This window comes from Dasypus novemcinctus, chromosome 10 (genome assembly GCF_030445035.2).
Source record: "Dasypus novemcinctus isolate mDasNov1 chromosome 10, mDasNov1.1.hap2, whole genome shotgun sequence".
Classification (NCBI taxonomy): Eukaryota; Metazoa; Chordata; class Mammalia; order Cingulata; family Dasypodidae; genus Dasypus; species Dasypus novemcinctus.
In genome coordinates, this window is record NC_080682.1 from 60,742,220 (window position 1) to 60,761,710 (window position 19,491).

Genomic DNA, 19,491 nt, shown 5'->3' on the forward strand with positions numbered 1-19,491 from the left:
CCTGTTATGCATATCTAATTTAATCTAATTTGATCTAATTTGATGCTCTCAGTTGCCCAAAGTTAGTTATTAGTTTACTTAACTCATGAGGGAGTTGAGATGTAGAAATATCGAGGAATTTGCCTTACATTACATAGCAAACACGTTTCACAGTCAAAATTTGAATTTCTGTACATATGACTTCATAGCTTATGCTTGCTCTTTCTTTCTTGTCTTTTTTTATATTTATTTCTCTCCCCTTCCCCCCGACCCCAGTTGTCTGCTCTCTGTATCCACTTGCTGTGTGTTCTTCTGTGACTGCTTCTATCCTTATCAGCAGCACTGGGAATCTGTGTTTCTTTTTGTTGCGTCATCTTGTTGTGTCAGCTCTCCGTGTGTGCAGCGCCATTCCTGGGCAGGCTGCACCCTCCTTCGCGCTAGGCAGCTCTCCTTACGGGGCACACTCCTTATGCGTGGGGCTCCCCTATGCGGGGGACACTCCTACGTGGCACGGCACTCCTTGCGTGCTTCAGCACTGCACATGGGCCAGCTCCACATGGGTCACATGCATGCTCTTTCTACTTGACATGTAGACTAACATAGTGGTTTAAGAATATAGGCTCGGGAAGTGGTTGTGGCTCAACTGATAGAATATCCACCTACTGTATAGGAGGTCCAGGGTTTGATAACCAGGGCCTCCTGACCCATGTGGCGGACTGGCCCATGTGCAGTGCTGCTGTGTGCAAGGAGTGCTGTGCCACACAGGGGTGTCCCCCACATAGTGGAGCCCCACGTGCAAGGAATGTACCCTGTAAGGAGAGCCACTGCGCGAAAAAAGTGCAGCTCACCCAGGAATGGTGCTGCACACATGGAGGGCTGATGCAGCAAGATGATGCAACAAAAAGAAGTGACACAGTTTCCCAGTGCCGCATGACAAGAATGCAAGTGGACACAGAAGAACACACAGCAAACAACTGGGGGGAAGGGGAGAGAAATAAATAAATTAAATCTTTAAAAAAAATTAAAAAAAAAGAATATGGGCTCCACAAACATGGAGTGATTAGCTAGAATACAGGTCCCCAGAAGATAGAATGAGGACAGAGAATAGAAATCTGAGGCTTAATCTGTGCAGAATTGGCAAAAAAAAAGTTGTTAGTAAATGGATAGAAATGTTGAAAGCACATTATAGTGTTTGTAATTAGAAGTGCTAATATTTAGGTATGATAGTGGTTGAAAGGGAAAGTCTAAAGTCACCTATATCACTAGAAGGAAAACTGAAAAATGAAGCATGGGACTATACAGCATAGCAAGTTCCTTGTGGAAAATAAGTATTGTTAATAGTGCATTTATAAGCAATTTTTTTTTCTGAAAAAGAAGAAACCTACATTAAAATTTATAAATAGTTAATAATGTGGTAATTGGGTAAAAATACCACCAAAGCAAACTATGGACTATAGGGTGTAGCAATATATTAATATTCTTCCATCAATGGTGAAAAGAAAAAAGACTATACAGGCTCTAGAACCTGACTAGATTGATATAAATCCAAGTTCTGACCCTTAATATCTGTGTGCCTTTTGGCAACTTAGTTAACCTATCTGTACTGTAATTTGTTCATCTGTAAAGTAGGGGGTAATAATAGGCATAACTCTTAAGGTGGTTGAAAGTGTTAAATTAATTAATTCATTAAAGTACTTAGAACAGTGCCTGACACATAACATAAGCTTAATAAATATTAGAGTAGATTTTTTTAAAAAGATTTATTTCCCCCCTTCCCCTCCTCCTGCCCTGCTGTTCTTGTTGTCTGTGTCCATTTGCTGTGTGATCTTCTGTATCTTTTTCTCTTTTTGTCTTCTCTTTTTTTTTCAGTTTAAAAATTTTAATACAGTTCAGATCAGCACATCTGGTTCATTTCAGCTCCTTTACTGCCAAAACTGGGGACAAGGACTGCTTCAGTTTCTCTGCCTTGTCTTTGTCTGTGATGACCAAAGTATAAAGATATCTGCTGCAGCGAACTTTAAATTTCACATTATCCTTATTTTTCTTGATCTTGACAGATTTGGCATCCTTTTGCCTGGCTGTGAGCAGGAAGTCCTTGATTTCCTCAATTTTGCGAGGCATAGTGATGAGGTGTGCTGGGAGGTGGGCGCAGATGGGCACCTGGGGAAAGACAGTCCCCGGGTGTTATCGCGTGAGGTCGAGCTGCGAACCCCACTTTCCCTCTCTCTGAAATACCGGTTCCATCACACCCCCTCTTCCTTCCCTGTGCCCTCAAGCCAGGTTTGGAGTCTCCAGATTTCAGCCAGCTGAGGATTACCCTGGATTATTCTCTTCTCATTTTTTCTCCCCTAGGATTCACCAGATTCAATCCTGGGGACCCCTGATGTGGAGAGAAGTTCCATGTCACCTCAGTTCCTGGCGTCTGCTGCACTTCACCTTGACTCTCCTCTTTGTCTCTCTTTTCTTGCATCATCATCTTGCAGCATGACTCACTTGTGTGGGCACTGGCTCACTGATCAGGCATTCCGCCTCCTGCATGGACACTGGCTCACCATGTGGGCATGTGCGTGGGAACTGGCTTGCCTGTGGGCATGCTTTCTCTTCTTCTTTTTCACCAGGAGGCCCAAGGGATCAAACCCCGGTCCTCCTGTATCGTAGGCAGAAGCCCTATTACTTGAACCATATCCGCCTCCCTACAGAGTAGATTGATTGCATTAATGGCCAACAGTCTTCATCCCTTCCTGGACCACACCCTCTTCATTATCACCTTCTAATGAGTGCTTACTCTGAATTGGTCTTGGCAATGTGACTTGCTTTGGCCAATGGGATGCTGGCAAATTTTATGCAAACAGAGGCTTGAAAAGTGTTTGTTCATTTACCTGTGTACTTGACAAATGGAGCAGAAGTGATTTGTCCCAGTTGTTCCAGCCAAGGTCATACCAAGTCATCTGACACCAGTTTATCCCGAGACATGTGAGAAAACCTAGCCAAGATCAGCAGAACTACCCAGTTAATTTACAGGCTCATAAGCTAAACAAATGCTTTTTTTAAAAAAAACAATATATTTTTTTTAAAGTACCAGGGATCAGGGATTGAACCCAGGACCTTATATGTGGGAAGCAGGCGCTTAACCTCTGAGCCACATTGACTTCCCTGAGTTGGTTTTTTTGTTTGTTTTGCTTGTTTTTGTGTTCATTTTTTTTTTCCAGAAGGCATCAGGAACTGAACCCAGGATCTCCCATGTGGGAGGTAGGCACTCAACCACTTAAGCCATATCCATTCCCTAAACAAATGTTTTTTGTTTTCAGTCACTGAGTTTTGAGGTGAGTTGATATGTAGAAATATTGTGACAATAAATGCCTAATATAGTTAATTATTAGTATTTAACAAATATTATAAAATAATCTTTATTCACTAGTTAGATATCTAACTTCTATTCCTAAATCATAAAGCTTTATATTGCCAAAGAGTAATCTTCCTAAAATGTCTTTCAAAGTTATATTTGTTTGTTTTCTCTAATACTTTATGTATTAGAACAAACTCCACACTCTGCATCCTGATATTCAAGAATATCCTTATATGATCTTGCCCTGCCCATCCAACATAATCACCCACAACTCATATGATGGGGAGGCCCGTCGCCGTTGGGCAAGCCCGGTGAGTTGAGATAAGCGCTGTCTCCCATTGGGTGGGTGCTTGGTGCGGGTTGATTAGTGCCCCCAAGGTGCCCTGCCCGAGCACTGGCCCTCTATCTTCATCCACCATTTGGACCACTGGGAAGGTGCCCTGCAGCAATCAGCCAGCCTCTGCCCTGCCTCCCAGAACTTCCCGCCTACTCCCCAAAGTGTAACCTCTCCGCGCCTCCCCTGCCCAGCAACGGCCGCGTCAGCAGTTTCAGCCAATCGGCATCCTATACGTCAGCCCTCCCCACCCAGCTCCTTCCCGCCTTCCCCCAGCCAATCAGCAACTCTCCCCTCACTCCTTGCCTTATTTGGTGTTACCCTGCGCGTATATAAGCGCTGTATCCCCCAAAAAAGTAGACCTGTTCGCACCATCCTCAGAGTCTCCGCAGTCATCCCTCGCGTCGCTGTGCGTCCTCGGCTCCTGCTCTACTCCTCCGCGGAAATCTGCGCCCTCACTCATAACTCCCTAACATGGACCTTTTGTTGTAGCTAGATCAGTATCTTGAATGACCCTAGATAGTGAAGTGTCTCATGCAGTGCCCAACTTCCTTACCTTTGCTGGATGCTATTTTATAGCCACTTGGGATAATCTTTCCATTCTTCTCAATCAATTCAGAGTTCAGCCATTTATATCAGTCAGGATGTATTTTATTATTTTGTGGTAAAAACTGACTCCAAAATTCTCAGTGACTTACACAAAAGTATGTTTTTCATGCATGCTACATGTCCATTGTTGGTTAACTACATCTATACTCACATTGCCTGTCTGAAATTCTATAGGGTGGGAATGTATAATCCCCACAGGAAATGACATTGTAAGTAAGGCTGACATGAGAAAGGCAAGAAGTCTAAACATCTCACCTGAAGAAGGCCAGAAATCTAAATTTCCTTCTGAGAGGGGCAGCAAATATTTTCAACAATAATGGAATACACTACACTATCCTTTATCCAAAACCTGTATTAGTTACCTATTGCTGCATAACAAATTACCCTTAAACTTAGCAACTTAAACCAACAGACATTTGTTATCTCAGTTTTTGTGGGTCAGGAATTCAATCATGGCTTAGCTGGGCATTCTGACTTTGGGTTTCTTAAAAAGCTGCAATTAGGTGTCAGCCTGCAAAGTTTTACAATATCACTTAAATATTACTTTATTTAGTTTATAATATTCTTCTAACTTTTTTTAATTTTGTCTGTATCATATGCCATAAACATTTGTTTATATAGTACATGTTTTGTGTGTAGGTCTTATCTCTTTAACTAAGAGGAATTTTATCTTATACTTAAAAAAAAATTCTAATGCCTACTGTTTCAGTTTCCTTTGCTGTCCAAGAAAATACTATGCAATGGGATGGCTTAAACAATGTGAATTTATTAGGGTTGGTGCAAAAGTAATTATGGTTTTGCATTTGTTGAAATTTGCCATTTGATATTGGCATACATTCTTAAATAAATGTGGTTATGTTATACATCATTTTAATGTGCATTTCTTGCTTTATGTCTTTTTTCTAATGACTTATTACTGCTTTTTATTTTATATTTATTTTAGACTATGGAAATGATGTTAGACAAAAAGCAAATTTGAGTGATTTTCTTATTTGAGTTCAAAATGGGTCTACAGCAGTGGAGACAACTTCCAACATCAACAATGCATTTGGCGTAGGAACTGCTAATGAATATACAGTGCAGAGGTGGTTCAAGAAGTTTTGTAAAGGAGATGAGAGCCATGAAGATGAGGAGCATAGTGGCCAGCCATTGGAAGTTGACAGTGACCAAATGAGAGCAATTATCAGAGCTGATCCTCTTACAACTACACAAGAAGTTGCTGAAGAGCTCAGTGTTGACCATTCTATGGATGTTCAGCATTTGGAGCAAATTTGAAAGGTGAAAAAACTTGATAAGTGGGTCCCTCATGAGCTGACCAAAAATTTAAAAGTCATCATTTCGGAGTATTGTCTTCTCTTATTCTATGCAACAATGAACCATTCTCAATTGGATTGTGATGTGCAATGAAAAGTGGATTTTATAAGACAACTGGCGACAACCAGCTCAGTGGTTGGACTGAGAGAAGCTCCAAAGCACTTCCCAAACCAAACTTGCACCAAAAAAAGGTCATGGTCACTGTTTGGTGGTCTGCTGCGAGTCCGATCCACTAAATTTTACTGAATGTCAGCAAAACCATTACATCTGAGAAGTATGCTCAGCAAATCAATGAGATACACCGAAAACTGCAATGCCTGCAGCTGCCAGTCCTCAACAGAAAGGGCCCAATTCTTCTCCATAACAACGCCGACTGCATGTTGCACAACAAATGCTTCAAAAGTTAAACAAATTGGCCTATGAAGTTTTGCCTCATCCGCCATATTCATCTGATCTCTCTCCAACCGACCACCATTTCTTCAAGCATCTCAACACTTTTTGCAGGGAAAATGCTTCCACAACCAGTAGGATGCAGAAAATGCTTTCCAAGAGTTCATTGAATCCCACAGCACAGATATTTATGCTACAGGAATAAGCAAACTTATTTCTTATTTGCAAAAATGTGTTGATTGTAATGGTTTCTATTTTGATTAATAAAGATATGTTTGAGCCTAGTTATAATGACTTAAAATTCACGGTCCAAAAGAGCAATTTCTTTTGCATGAACCTTAGTAGTTCACAGTTTCGAAGTTAGGAAAAAAGTCCAAATCAAGGCCTCATCAAGATGATGCTTTCTCCCTGAAGACTGTGGCATCCTGGGGCAGGCTGCTGGTGATCCTCAGTCCTCAGCTTGTCACATGATGTATTAGCCAGCCAAAGGGGTGCTGATGCACCCCAGAAATTGGTTGGATTTTATAAAGGGTATTTATTTGGGGTAGGAGCTTACAGACACCAGGCCATTAAGCATAAGTTACTTCCCTCACCAAAGTCTATTTTCACATATTGGAGCAAGATGGCTGCCGACGTCTATGAGGGTTCAGGCTTCCTGGGTTCCTCACTTCCAGGGTCTTGCTTCTCTCTGGGTTCAGGGTTCCTCTCTTTCTGGGGCTTACTTCTGTTTCCTCTGTGAGCTTACTTCCCACCCTCCCCCACCCCCCCACTTAAGGCTTCAGCATCAAACTAACATCAAAACTCCGACATCAAAAATCCTCCCATTCTCTCCTTTGCCATGCCTTTCATCTTTGAGTCCCCACCCACCAAGGGGTGGGGACTCAATGCCATAATGACATGGCCCAATCAAAGCCCTAATCATAACTTAATCACGTCCAGGTCCAGACCAGATTACAAACATAATGCAATATCTATTTTTGGAATTCATAACCATATCAAACTGCTACACATGGCAAGTCACATGACAATGTCTCCTGGTCACTCCTTTCTCTTCTGCATTATATTAATGTTCATATTCTGGCTGCTCCTGCTGTGGCTTTCTCTCACTATGTCTGAATTTCATTCTGCTTATAAAGGATTCCAGTAATAGGATTAAGACCTATCTTAATTGAGGTAGGCCACACTTTAACTGAAGTAACCTCATCAAAAGACACCACTTCCAATAGGTTCACATCCATAAAAATGGATTAAGTATAAGAACATATTTTTCTGGGATACACGTAACTCCCAGTCACCACACCTACTTTGGGACTGGGCATATAGTAAACCATCAAAAATTAATATTCACATGAACAATTGTTAAACAAAATCTTTATATTATAGTGCCTAAAACATAATAAGTGATGAAAAGTTTTATTTAAATGAAATAATTAAAAATCAAAAAATCTTTTGTTAAGTTGAATTTGTGTTATATATCCATGATTAACTACTTTTTATTGGTAGTTCTCACTGATGTCACTTAATGTTTCAGCAACTACTTGGAGTAATATTTTGCCATATTCCATAGAACTTTAAATGCTAGATCTCTCATTTAGTAGTGCTATATACAAATGATAATGACTTTTTCAATATCTACTTAAGAATAGTATTGTTGATTGATTTACTTTGGATCTCTGCATTAGAAGGGCCTTGGATGACCATCCCAAAATCTCACTTTATTCAGGATTTCCCTCTAAGTTATCTTTGACAAGTATCCATCCAGTCACTGTTTATTCCATTTCTGATGTAAGTTGTATTAAAAACATCTGTCTTCTAGCAAACCAAAATCTATTCTTTTAAATATTTACCATTGGTACTGATTTTTTTTTTTTTTTTTTTTAGTTTCTGTTTATCTGTGAATATTCTGTTGGTACTGATTTTGCCCCCTGGAGGCAAACAACACACATTTATTCTTTTCAGTTCATGATTGTCTTTCAAATATGTGAGCATGCATTATTTAAATATTTTCCAGATTACATATCCCTGCTCTTTACAACTACTTCTCTGGCTCCTTATGATCCTGGTCATTGTTTTCTAGTCTGTCTAGTTTTTTCAGTAATATACATGTATTTTTTAAGGTTTATTTTTATTTATCCACCCTCACCCCCACCCCCCCGTTGTCTGCTCTCTGTGTCCATTCACTGTGTGTTCTTCTGTGTCTGCTTCTGTTCTCACTAGGTGGCTCCAGGAACCAATCCTGGGACCTTTCGGAGTGTGAGAGAGATGATTACTCTCTTGTGCCACCTCATCTCCCTGTTCTGCTACGTCTTCTTATTTTCTCTCCTCTGTGTCTCTTGTTGCGTCATCTTGCTGTGCCAGCTCTCTGCACCAGCCAGCACTCCTGCACAGGGCAGCTTTCCTACACAGGGCAGCATTCCCATGCAGGGCAGCACTCCTTCACAGGGCTGCATTCCCATGTGGGCTGGCACTCCGCGTGGGCCAGCTCGCCACATGGGCCAGTTTGCCCTTACCAGGAGGCCCTGGGCATTGAACCCGGGACCTCCTATATGGTAGAAGGGAGCCCAATTGGTTGAGCCATATCCGTTTCCCCAGTAATATTTTTTGTAGTGTCTCAGACTATACACAATTAGTTGTGTCAGTCAATGAAGAGCCAAGCAGCTCCATTTGCATAATTGACAAGTGCATTATTGTTTCTATTAGACATATCATACTGCTGACCTATATTGCTTATAGTCAATGTAGTCAAAGCCCTCAAGTTTTTACCCACAATTTGCTTTGGAACTACTTCTTCATTATCTAATCCTCGAATGTTGAATTTTAGATGTGAGAATGGAACTTTACATATTGATTCCTACTAAATTCTAACTTATAAGGTTTTTATTTAGTAGTTAGCCTCCAAAGATCTTTCAGATATTTAATCTTTCATCCAAAAATTAACAGTTTCTCTCATCTTTATTTTCAGTTGTAAATATGGTATCAATACTGACTTTATCTCTGTCCAAATCATTGATAAAAATGTACACTAGACCATGATTGGGGACAAGGCTCTTTAACATGCTAATAATCCTTGCTTTAGATTTATATTCATCCTACATGAAGATGGTTGTTTCTTTAGTTTTGTTTTTTTTTTAAGTTGTGAGTTTACAGAACAATCATTGATTAAATACAGAATTCCATTGTCCCAAATAGAAACTGTTTGCATATTCCTTACCCTACCCTGCCCCTTGGTAACCTGTATTCTAAATTCTGACTCTGAGTTTGCTTACTCTAATTATTTTATATTGGTGTGATGAAACAATATTCATCCTTTTGTGCCTGACATATTTCACTCAACATGAGGTCTTCAAGATTCAGCCAAGTTATTGAATGCATCAGAATTTCATTCCTTTTTTATGGCTGAATAATATTTCATTGTGTGTATACTTTATTTATTCATTCATCTGTTGATATTTCCATCTTTTGGCAAATGTGAATAATGCTGCAGTGAACATTGCAAATATCTCTTTGAGTCCCTGCTTTCAATTCTTTGGAGTATGTAACTAGAAGTGGGATTACTGGGCCATCTGTTAATTCTGTACTTAACTTTCTGATGAACTGCCAAACTGTTTTCCACAGTGGTTCTATGGCTTTACATTCCTACCTGCAATGAAGGCATGTTCCTACTTCTACACACCCTGTAATTTTCCATTTTTTAAAAAAATTCTTCTGGGTGTGAAATGGTATTTTGTGGTTTTGATTTGCATTTCCCTAATGACTGGTGATGTTGAGCATCTTTTCATGTGCTTTTTGGCCATTCGTATATCTTCTTTAGAGAAAGCTGTATTAAAATCTTTTGGCCAATTTTTAATTGGGTTGCTTGTCTTCATGTTGTTGAGCTAAAGCATTTCTTTATACATTCTTGATATTAAATCCTTATTGGACGTATGCTTTAGTTTCTCCTGTGTATGCTTTCTTTTTACTTTCACAATAAAGCCTTCAAGGACCAACACTTCTTTATTTTGATAAGGTCCCATTTATCTATTTTGGCTATTGCTGTTTCTTATGCTTTGGATGTAAATATGAGAAAACTTTGCCTAACACAAGGTCCTGAAGATGTTCCCCTACATTTTCTTGTAGCAGTTTTATAGTTCTTGCTCTTATATTTAGGTCTTTGATAGATTTTGAGTTTATTTTTGTATATGGTGAGATAAGAATACACTGTCATTTTTTTGAAAATGGAGATCCAGTTTTCCCAGAATTATTTTTTGAAGAATCTATTCTTTCCCAATTGAGTGGTCTTTGCTCCCTTGTCAAATATCAGTTGGAAAATAAAAAAATAAAAATAAAAACAAACAAAAAATCAATTGACCATAAATGTAAGGATTGATTTCTGAACTCTCAATTCTATTTCATGTCTGTCCTTGGGTCAGTGCTATGCTGTTTTTTTTTTTTGTGACTTTGTAATGAGCTTTAAGATCAGGAAGTGTGAGTCCTCCAACTTTGTTCTTCTTTTTCAGGATTGCTTTGGCTGTCCAGAGCACCTTACACTTCCATATAAATTTGATGATTTTTTTTCCATTTCTGCAAGGAAGGTTATTGGAATTTTGATTTGGATTGTATTGAATCTGTAAATCACTTCGGGTAGGATTAGAATCTTAACAATCCATGAACACAGGATATCCTACTATTTAGTTAGGTCTTCTTTGATTTGTTTTAGCAATGTTTTGTAGTTTTTATGTACAAGTCCTTCCATCCTTGGTGAGATTGTTTCCTAGATATTTGATTCTTTTAGTTGCTATTATAAATGGATTTTTTTCTTGATGTATTCTGCTTTTTGTTCATTGTTAGTGTGCAGAATCACTGTGGATTTTTGGGTATTGATCTTGTATTCTCTTACTTTGCCAAATTCATTTATTAGTGCTAGGAGTTTTGTCATAGATTTTTCAGAATATTCTGTATATAAGATCATGTTTTCTGCAAATAAGGAGAATTTTACTTCTTCCTTTTCAACTTGGATGACTTTTATTTCTTTTCCTTGCCTAATTTCTCTGGCTACAACTTCCAGTACAGTATTGAGTAACAGTGGTGACACTGGGCATCCTTGTCTTGTTCCTGATCTTTGAGGGAAAGCTTTCAGTCTTTCACCATTAAGTAGGATGTTAGCTGTGGGTTTTTCATATATGCCTTTTATATGTTGAGGAAGTTTCCTTGTATTCCTACTGTTCTGTTCTAAGTGTTTTTATCAAGAAAGGGAGTTGGATTTTGTCAAATGCCTTTTCTGCATCAGTCAAGATGTTCATTTGTTTTTTCCCCTTCAATCTGTTAATGTATTGTATTACATTAATTGATTTTCTTATGTTGAATCATCCTTTCTACCAAGGATAAATCCCACCTAATCATGTTTATAATTCTTTTAATATGCTGTTGGATTCAGTTTGCTAGTATTTTGTTGATGATTTTTGCATCATACTCGTAAGAAATTGTTGTATCTTTATCTGGTATGAGGGTGATGTTGTTGGCCTCGTAAAATGAAGTGGTGGTGTTCCCTTCTCTTTGGTTTTTTGGAAGAATTTGAACAGAATTGGGGTTGTCTTCTTGGAATGTTTGGTAAAATTCCCCTGTGAATCCATGTGGTCCTGGGCTTTTGTTTTTGAGAAGTTTTTAAACTCTAACAATAAAAATCTTACTCTGACTCTAAATGGCTTACCCATGGATCCTAGAAATTCATTATAAAAAACACTGTAATAAGTATAATTGCAAATGAAAACTAGTTGCCTAATTGTTACTATGTGCTATAAAACAGTTTCTTGCAATGCTTTCCATTCAGTAGATATTGATTCAATAGTTATTGGTTTTCTTTCTCCTAAGAGTTTTGGAAAGAGAAAAGGAATAGTAGACAAGTATATGTAAAATGCTAATTATTGAAAATTCTTTATTTGTAAAACAAACACATGGAAATAAATGTCAAAAGGGAGCTCTCCATTGTAATTGCTAAAACTGTCAAGTTTTTTTAGTTTATCACGTTTAAAATATCTCTTTCATAACATATATAGTTTGCATCCTAAATAAGATATTTAAATGTTAGTAATATGTTGACTTAGCATTTATTTGCCTTCAAGGAGACCAAGCAGCTTTATTGACAATATCTAGCTCTTATAGCTCGCTGATTTAAATATATGCAGACCAGGTACTATTATTCCCATTTTTGAGACTAAAAAAGAAAAGGATCAGCTAAATTTTTTAGATTTGTCTTTGTTGTGACCCTACAATGTAAGAGTATAATTTTGAGACATTTTATAATTAGCTTGCTTTTGAATATTATTACACATGTAAATCCTTTGTATACTTGACTACCCACCCCCCCACCAAGTTGTACTGTATTGTCTATTTCATCTTTTCCTACTGGGTCTACAGTTAATTAGTACTTCGTTTAACCCACAGGGGTTAAACTTTTTAAAATGTTAATATAAATGAAGAGTAATAATGTAGAAAGACAAAAATTTTGGTTATTTCCGCAAGCAATTTTATGATCACATTTCTAAAGGCCATTATTTCTTGTTTTTATTGGATTTATTTAGTTAGTTCTGAATATTACACTTTCCAAAGCAACCCTAAAAATATTACTTTAAATTATTGTACAGAGTTTTAAATCTTAAAAAATCATGTCATGCATATTCAATTATTTTTTTATATAGGTCGCTGGCACATTAAAATAGAGTATGTATAGCTAGGCTAATTATTGACATTTCTTTAACTAATTTTAAACTTGCATGTGTACCAATGGCAATTAAGTTATTTTGCATTCTTTAGATACCAAAGAGTCTGAGTTAACAACTTACTTGTATTTTCAAAGACAAACTATTATTTTTGTTGAGGGAAAAGGCAAAATTCAGACAATAGAATCCCAGCCTATTTCTACTTGTATAAATCAAGTTATTTAAATAAATGAATTGTGTATGCTGACTTGTTCTACCAATGTGCTACTGGGGGTATCTGAAAAAAAGATGTGCATGGTGGTGAAAGTAGAAAGAGGCATAAAGCGTATTGGAAAACTACCAAATGTCCCCTGCAAATGGGCCCTATTCAGAATCAGTAAGCGTATGATGAGTGAAGTGGTTTTGAATATCGCCTTTAGATTCCATGCTGTTACAAGGCCAGCCCTGAACATGGCAACTCTTATTTCCACACACAGTACCTCTTCACTCTCAATTTAACCCCAAAATCTGATGAACCCATTACTCCCTACTTGATTTCATGGAACAAGGAGTAGATATAGTTACAAATGATCAATCACAAGCCGTGAACCAAAGCAGCAAGGCATTAACAATTCACACCATTTCGGTCCACTTGCTCAAGCAGAAGATGTGCCAGCATATTTAATGCACAGCTACTTCGTTCAGTTTAAGAAAAGACATGACTCGGACTGCATTTTCAAAACATAGAGGACGTCCTAATATTTCCTACTTCCTAAGCCTCTAGTGGCAATGTTCATCCACATATCAGCAATTAAAATAACCAGGTGTTCTAAAAAAGGTCATAATGTCCAAATTATATTTTACTCAGGTAAAAACAATATGACCTATGAAATTCTTTCCACCAATGCATCCCTGTTCTGTCTGATCCTGTCATACAAATCAATGTCTTTTATAGCAGTATTGTAATTCTGTAGACCCCACAGGCAATATGCCGTCAGTTTAATAGGATCACTGAAAAACTAAAGCAGCTGTGAAAGATTGCTCTAAGTACAGCAATCGTGTACTTGTCATTTTGTTCAGTGGAGGAAAAATCCAAATTTGGGTAGGCATAGGTATTTAAGACAATGACTGCTAACTCTTTTCTCATAAGTACCTTAGGGACAATACGATTTGACATATAGCATGTAAACAAAAGTACACAGCAGCTGTTAGTTTAGTTTTGTTTGAATAAAAATACACTGATATAAGTCGAGCAACACAGGAAACAGCAATCTTTTAAGCAAACCATAGTTTTGAGTGGTATCTCTTGGTTGCTGTGGAACTTTCCAAATAGTTGCTTTACAACTACTATCTAAAGCAGGATAAGGAGCAGTAAAACACATATATTCCTTGGCACAAGCTCCAACTCTGTTCAGGCCTGCTTCCTAGACTGGAAAGCAGAAATTACTCTTAGTTTTTAAAAAGATTTTTTTCTGTCAACTTTATTTTCAAATTAATTCCAGTTGAATTCATGGGAAATTAAGAAATGTCCAAATGTCTTAATGTATTTCAAAATGATGTCCTGCTAACCATCACTGAGTTTTTTGAGGCTGAGATCTGAAACTTATTGTCAAAGGCTATCTAGTTATTTCAGTCTTCCATAGTCTCATGTACCTGACTGAAATGTGAAAATTACAATATTCTGGATAAATAACAATTCTGGATATTGATTTCATGAATTTAAAGTTTTAATTGGAAGATGTTTACTAAAGCATTTGATTCTTTTCAATGCTTTTTGAAAATATATTCATAAAAAATCCTGATCTATTTTAGCTTTCCATAGTAGGTTCAAATGCACTATGCAAAGTGACTCTTTTTTGAAAAAAAAAAAGATTTATTTATTTATTTCTCTCCCCCGACCCACCCACCCCAGTTGTCTGTTCTCTGTGTCTATTTGCTGCGTCTTCTTTGTCCCCTTTGCTGTTGTCAGCGGCACGGGAATCTGTGTTTCTTTTTGTTGTGTCATCTTGTTGTGTCAGCTCTCCGTGTGTGTGGTACCATTCTTGGGCAGGCTGCACTTTCTTTCACACTAGGCGGTTCTCCTTACGGGATGCACTCCTTGTGCTTGGGGCTCCCCTACGTGGGGGACACCCCTGCATGGCACGGCATTACTTGCACACATCAGCACTGTGCATGGGCAGCTCCACACGGGTCAGGGAGGCTCGGGGTTTGAACCGCGGACCTCCCATGTGGTAGAGAGACGCCCTAACCACTGGGCCAAGTCCACTTCCCACAAAATGATTCTTAATGCAAGATGTTTTTGGATAGGGGTGTATATTCGCTAGGCAAAGAACTTGACAAAACTTTCAAGTTTGTAAGTTCTAAGCTCCACTGGCTTCATGGTTTTTCTTTAGAGGGATGTTTTGGCTCTTTGTCATGTACTGCTCCCATTATGAACCCAAGTAATTCAAGCTTCTTCTTATCAGTGATTAACTGGTTTTAATATAGTATCCTCTTAAAGACTGAATAGTTCATTTTCATATTTAGCTTTTGAGCTCACGATGTTTGCATATTAGAGGGAACTGCTTTTATTATTTAAAATACTTATTTAGACCTTAGTTTAATATTGCTCTATAATTTAAATTTTATTTTGTGCTTTTCCCCATAGTAGCATGATTTTTGACAAGGTAGGATAAAGCACATAATGCTTTTCTGAGGTATTTTTTAAATGTCCATGTCTGCTCCTCTCATGGCTAATTAATGCTTTATTATCAAATCTTATGGCTTCCATTTTGAGTGTTTTTTCCTCCCTAAGTCTTCAAACTAATTTTATACAGAAAATTAAAATAAAATAGTTGCTTATAGACTGTATCTGCTTTTTTAGGGGAGAAAATCATCTATATGTGTTTTGAAATTCTGGTATATTCATAGTCACTGGTCAAGTTTTCATTAGCTCTTAGAAAGTTGTGCTTTCTGAGAGATTGTGTATAGTTGGAATCATAATCCTTAAACTTACCTAAAAGACTGTACCCAGAATATCTGTAGTACCATTTGTTCACCCAATACACATTTATTGAGCACTGCTTTTATCAAGCTGAAAAATACCATGATCTCAAACCAAAAAGTGTTTATGATTTACTTACTAATAGATGGCAATGAGAAGGGTAAAGACAGGGACTAATACAAATCAACAAAAAAATATGCTATGGAAATAAGGGAAGGCAGCAGTTAATTCTGCCTAAACAACTGGGGATATGTTGCCAGAAGTGATAAAATTTGACATAAACCTTGATGGACAAGAATATTTTAACAGTGGAGAAGAGAGAAGTTGTATAAAGGAAATGAAATAGCATGAGTGTGAAATGTATCAGTTGATAGTTTTGAAATTATTATAGCTACTACTTTTGGCCTATTTAACCATGATACTCGGTATTAACCTGATCCAGTGAAGTCTTGATTTATTTACTCAGCATCCTCAGTATTTATTCCCATTGAAACTATTGGATTAATTTTTCAAAACCTGTAGTTATAACTTGACAATCAACAAAATGAATGAAAAGCAATCATCCACATAACTTTTCACATTCCCATTGGTAAAAATTACTGCATTTGACTGACCTATGCATAAAGACAAACTTAAGAATTCATTTCCAAATCATTTATCTAATAAAAAATGTTGAGGGCTCACTTAATTAAAATACCAAAATTACAGAAAATGCATAGTTCTTAATCAGGGTAATAGAAAAATTAGTAGAATACCCATAATAAAGCCCTTAAGCATAAGAAGAAATGCTTATGTGTAGCCATGTAAACAAATATTAAAGGAACATAGGGTAAGAGGAGACAGTTAACCTTCACATTGTTTCTGAGTAACAGTTTGAAGAAGGAGAAGCACAAGGTTTGAAAAGACATGAAAATAATACCCTGGGTTTATTTTGTGGAAGAGGTCTGTTTTTTCATTGTCTACATTGTGCTTTGTTAGCTCTTACCAGCATCTTGGTTTATGGTCTTTCCAAGGCTGAAAAATATCTATTGATCTAAATCATTGCCCTTATTTCTTGCATGTCTTTATATAGTAGTCTTCTTTAGCGGAATGAAGATTTGCTTTAGAAAAGGAGCACTCTTCATAAAAGAGAGAAGAAAACCATTGGCTAAGAACACTTATGAACTCTTCTTGGTATAGAATATGTCAATACCCACTAAAAACTTAAAAAATAATCCATACCTCTGTTAAAATTTCTATTTGTGGTAGAATAGTCAAATGGCTTTTAAAAAATTCAGTTATATTTCCAAATTATCATTTTGGACCAAGATTCCTTTTTTATGGAGAGTTATTTAATTCTGCTGTTTAATAAAATTTACTTTTTCAATATAACACATTATGTTGATTTATAGTTCCTTTCCAAGTATTTAGGCATATCATTTTCTTATGTTTTCTGTACCTTCCCAGTTAGTGGAAACATTGTTTGTTCTTGGAGTGTGCTTTGTCTTCCTTTTCAAGAAGATCATCAAAGTTACTAGTTTGCAGCTTCCAAAAAGAAAGAGCTGGGCTAATCCCTAGTTCAGAGGCTAACCTTTATTAGCGCTCTCCTGGTTATAATGAGGGCCCTGCTTCCAGCAGGGAGATTCTGGAATACTGAACAGATTATTCAATAAGTTCAGAGCAGATTCTGAAGTCCCTTATAAAACCTGCTTGTGAATACTGCTTTCTTTGCTTTGCTGTTTCTGGTTTCCATAGTATTCTTAATTATATAAATCATGTGGAGCATGGGAGCTATTTTCCATCCAAAATCGATTCTGATACTGCTTCAGTTTTGGTAAAATTCTTTTTTTCTAAGCTATATTTTTACTTAAATTCTTAAGGAGGGAAGAAACTTAAAAAAAAAGTAGACGTTTGTGTTAGAAGAACTAGTTAATTCTTCTTTGGGAATCCTTGGGCTCACATAAGGAATTTGAAAGTTATTTTGTGATTTGCATTGAAGAATAAGGCTATAACACTGGAAAATCTGATAAAAATTTCTCAGATTCAAATTCAAGATTAAATCTAGGGTGTAATTTATTTATTGTTTACCTCTTCATTTATTTAGTTTTATTTTAATTCAACAGCTATTTAAGTATTATTGTTCAAAAACTGTATCAAGTTCAGTGACTGTATCAACTAAAAGTGAACAAATTAAAATCTAATACATAGTCATATGTGAATGCTGTACCAGTAAATGACAGAAAATGCTGATGATTCTTTAGTTAAGTTTATTTAGGAAAAATTATAATCAAGATTGAATTGTACATCCTTTGAGAGATTGAAGAATTCTGAAAATTTCATTTGTTTACTTTTTCCTTTACTTTTAAATTTTTGGTGATATATGTGATTTTATATTGTTTTTAAAGTTTGAGGCATTTTGTTGATGATAAAATTTAGAGAGAAAAGCAATTTCTCCAGGAGTATAAAAATGGTTATCGATAGGTAAATATCGGGAATTCATTTCTCAAGTTGTGTGAGTGTGTTTCAAGTACACATCTGAGGTGTTTATCATTGGGTCGTAATTTCCTTTTAACTTTTTCCTAGTAGATTAGAAATCTTAAACTCTATAGCCAACATTGCCCTTCGTGTTAAATATATCAGGCCAACTTTAAATTGTGCTTTGGTGTAGAGAGTTGCAGATCTTATTGCCATAAAATGCATAACTTTTTTACCAAGAGCAAAGTTCAGCAAAATACCAGTAGCAAAGTCCATTTGCATAACTCAGCTTCTCAGCAGCACAGCTGAACCTAATTGTAATTCAATTTCCAGATTGCTACGCTAGGCTTCTCTGCATAAAATATGCAACATATAACAAAACCAATGGCACGGACCTATTTTCTTTGCTGGTGATCTACTTAATTCCTTTTCTAGTAGAAATATGTATCAGAATAAGGTACCCAAGCATGTAACTATTTGTACATTTATGTTTGTGTCACGTGTGTACACTTAAGTAAAGATCAAGTTTTTAAAAAATGATACTTTCATTCTTCTGGTTCCCAAGTGTGCCTAAGATTTTATTGTTTATTTCTGCCTTCAGAGAGAAATTAAATCTTGAAAACTGTTAGCTAGCTGTCATGTTTTTGACTATTTTACACTAGAAAGACTTTATAAGCTAATCATGTGAAAAAGTGTATAAACATGTCTGTCAAGTCCATATGGATGTTGCTCTATGGACCTGCAAATAAATAGCTTCTATCTGTTTACAAAACGCATGATGGAATAGCATTCCTAGATCTTCGACTAGTTTATATCCCAGAAGCTTAAAAACAAAAAGGTATGATAAAACACTTGCTTAAGATTCTCTCCCTTATATTTAAACAGTCTTGCCACCCTGTTTTATGGGTTACTTAAGCAAAGGCAATGAAAACCCTAGAACAGGATGATTTATAAAGGTGTGGATTATATTTTATGAATAATTTCCAGATGTGATGTTTCAGGTATATAGGCTCCTCTACAGGGAGCTGTATAGAGAAACAACATGGATCTTACAATTTTATCAGGACAATGCAAGTAGATTTCAGCAAGGTTGGTTCCAACTCATCTGTGATAAATGAGAAGATAAGGCAATCAGTGCACACCATGACACTCCGTGCAGCTAGTTAGGCACACTTCAGAACTATTCAGGTGTGCTCACAAAGCTTATGAGTCTTGCATGGGGGAAAGGGGGTGTCTCAATATAAATGCATCCTTCATGGTGGCCACTAGTAATGCAGGAATTGCCTCTCTAAGACTTAACCCAGGTCAGATATAAATAATAGATGTTAAGAGTAAGCTCTGGGGTTGGGGCTGTGTTTTAGGCAGTGTATTTCGGTTGGGTCAAAAGAATTTATTTCCCCCTTTTTTT

General features: G+C 36.9%; 1 protein-coding gene across 2 annotated transcripts in view; it reads left to right on the top strand.

The window, feature by feature from the left end:
- DCDC1 (doublecortin domain containing 1) overlaps positions 1 to 19,491 on the top strand; it is a 661,015-nt gene that overhangs the window by 170,358 nt on the left and 471,166 nt on the right. The gene's annotated exons all lie outside the window — the stretch shown is intronic.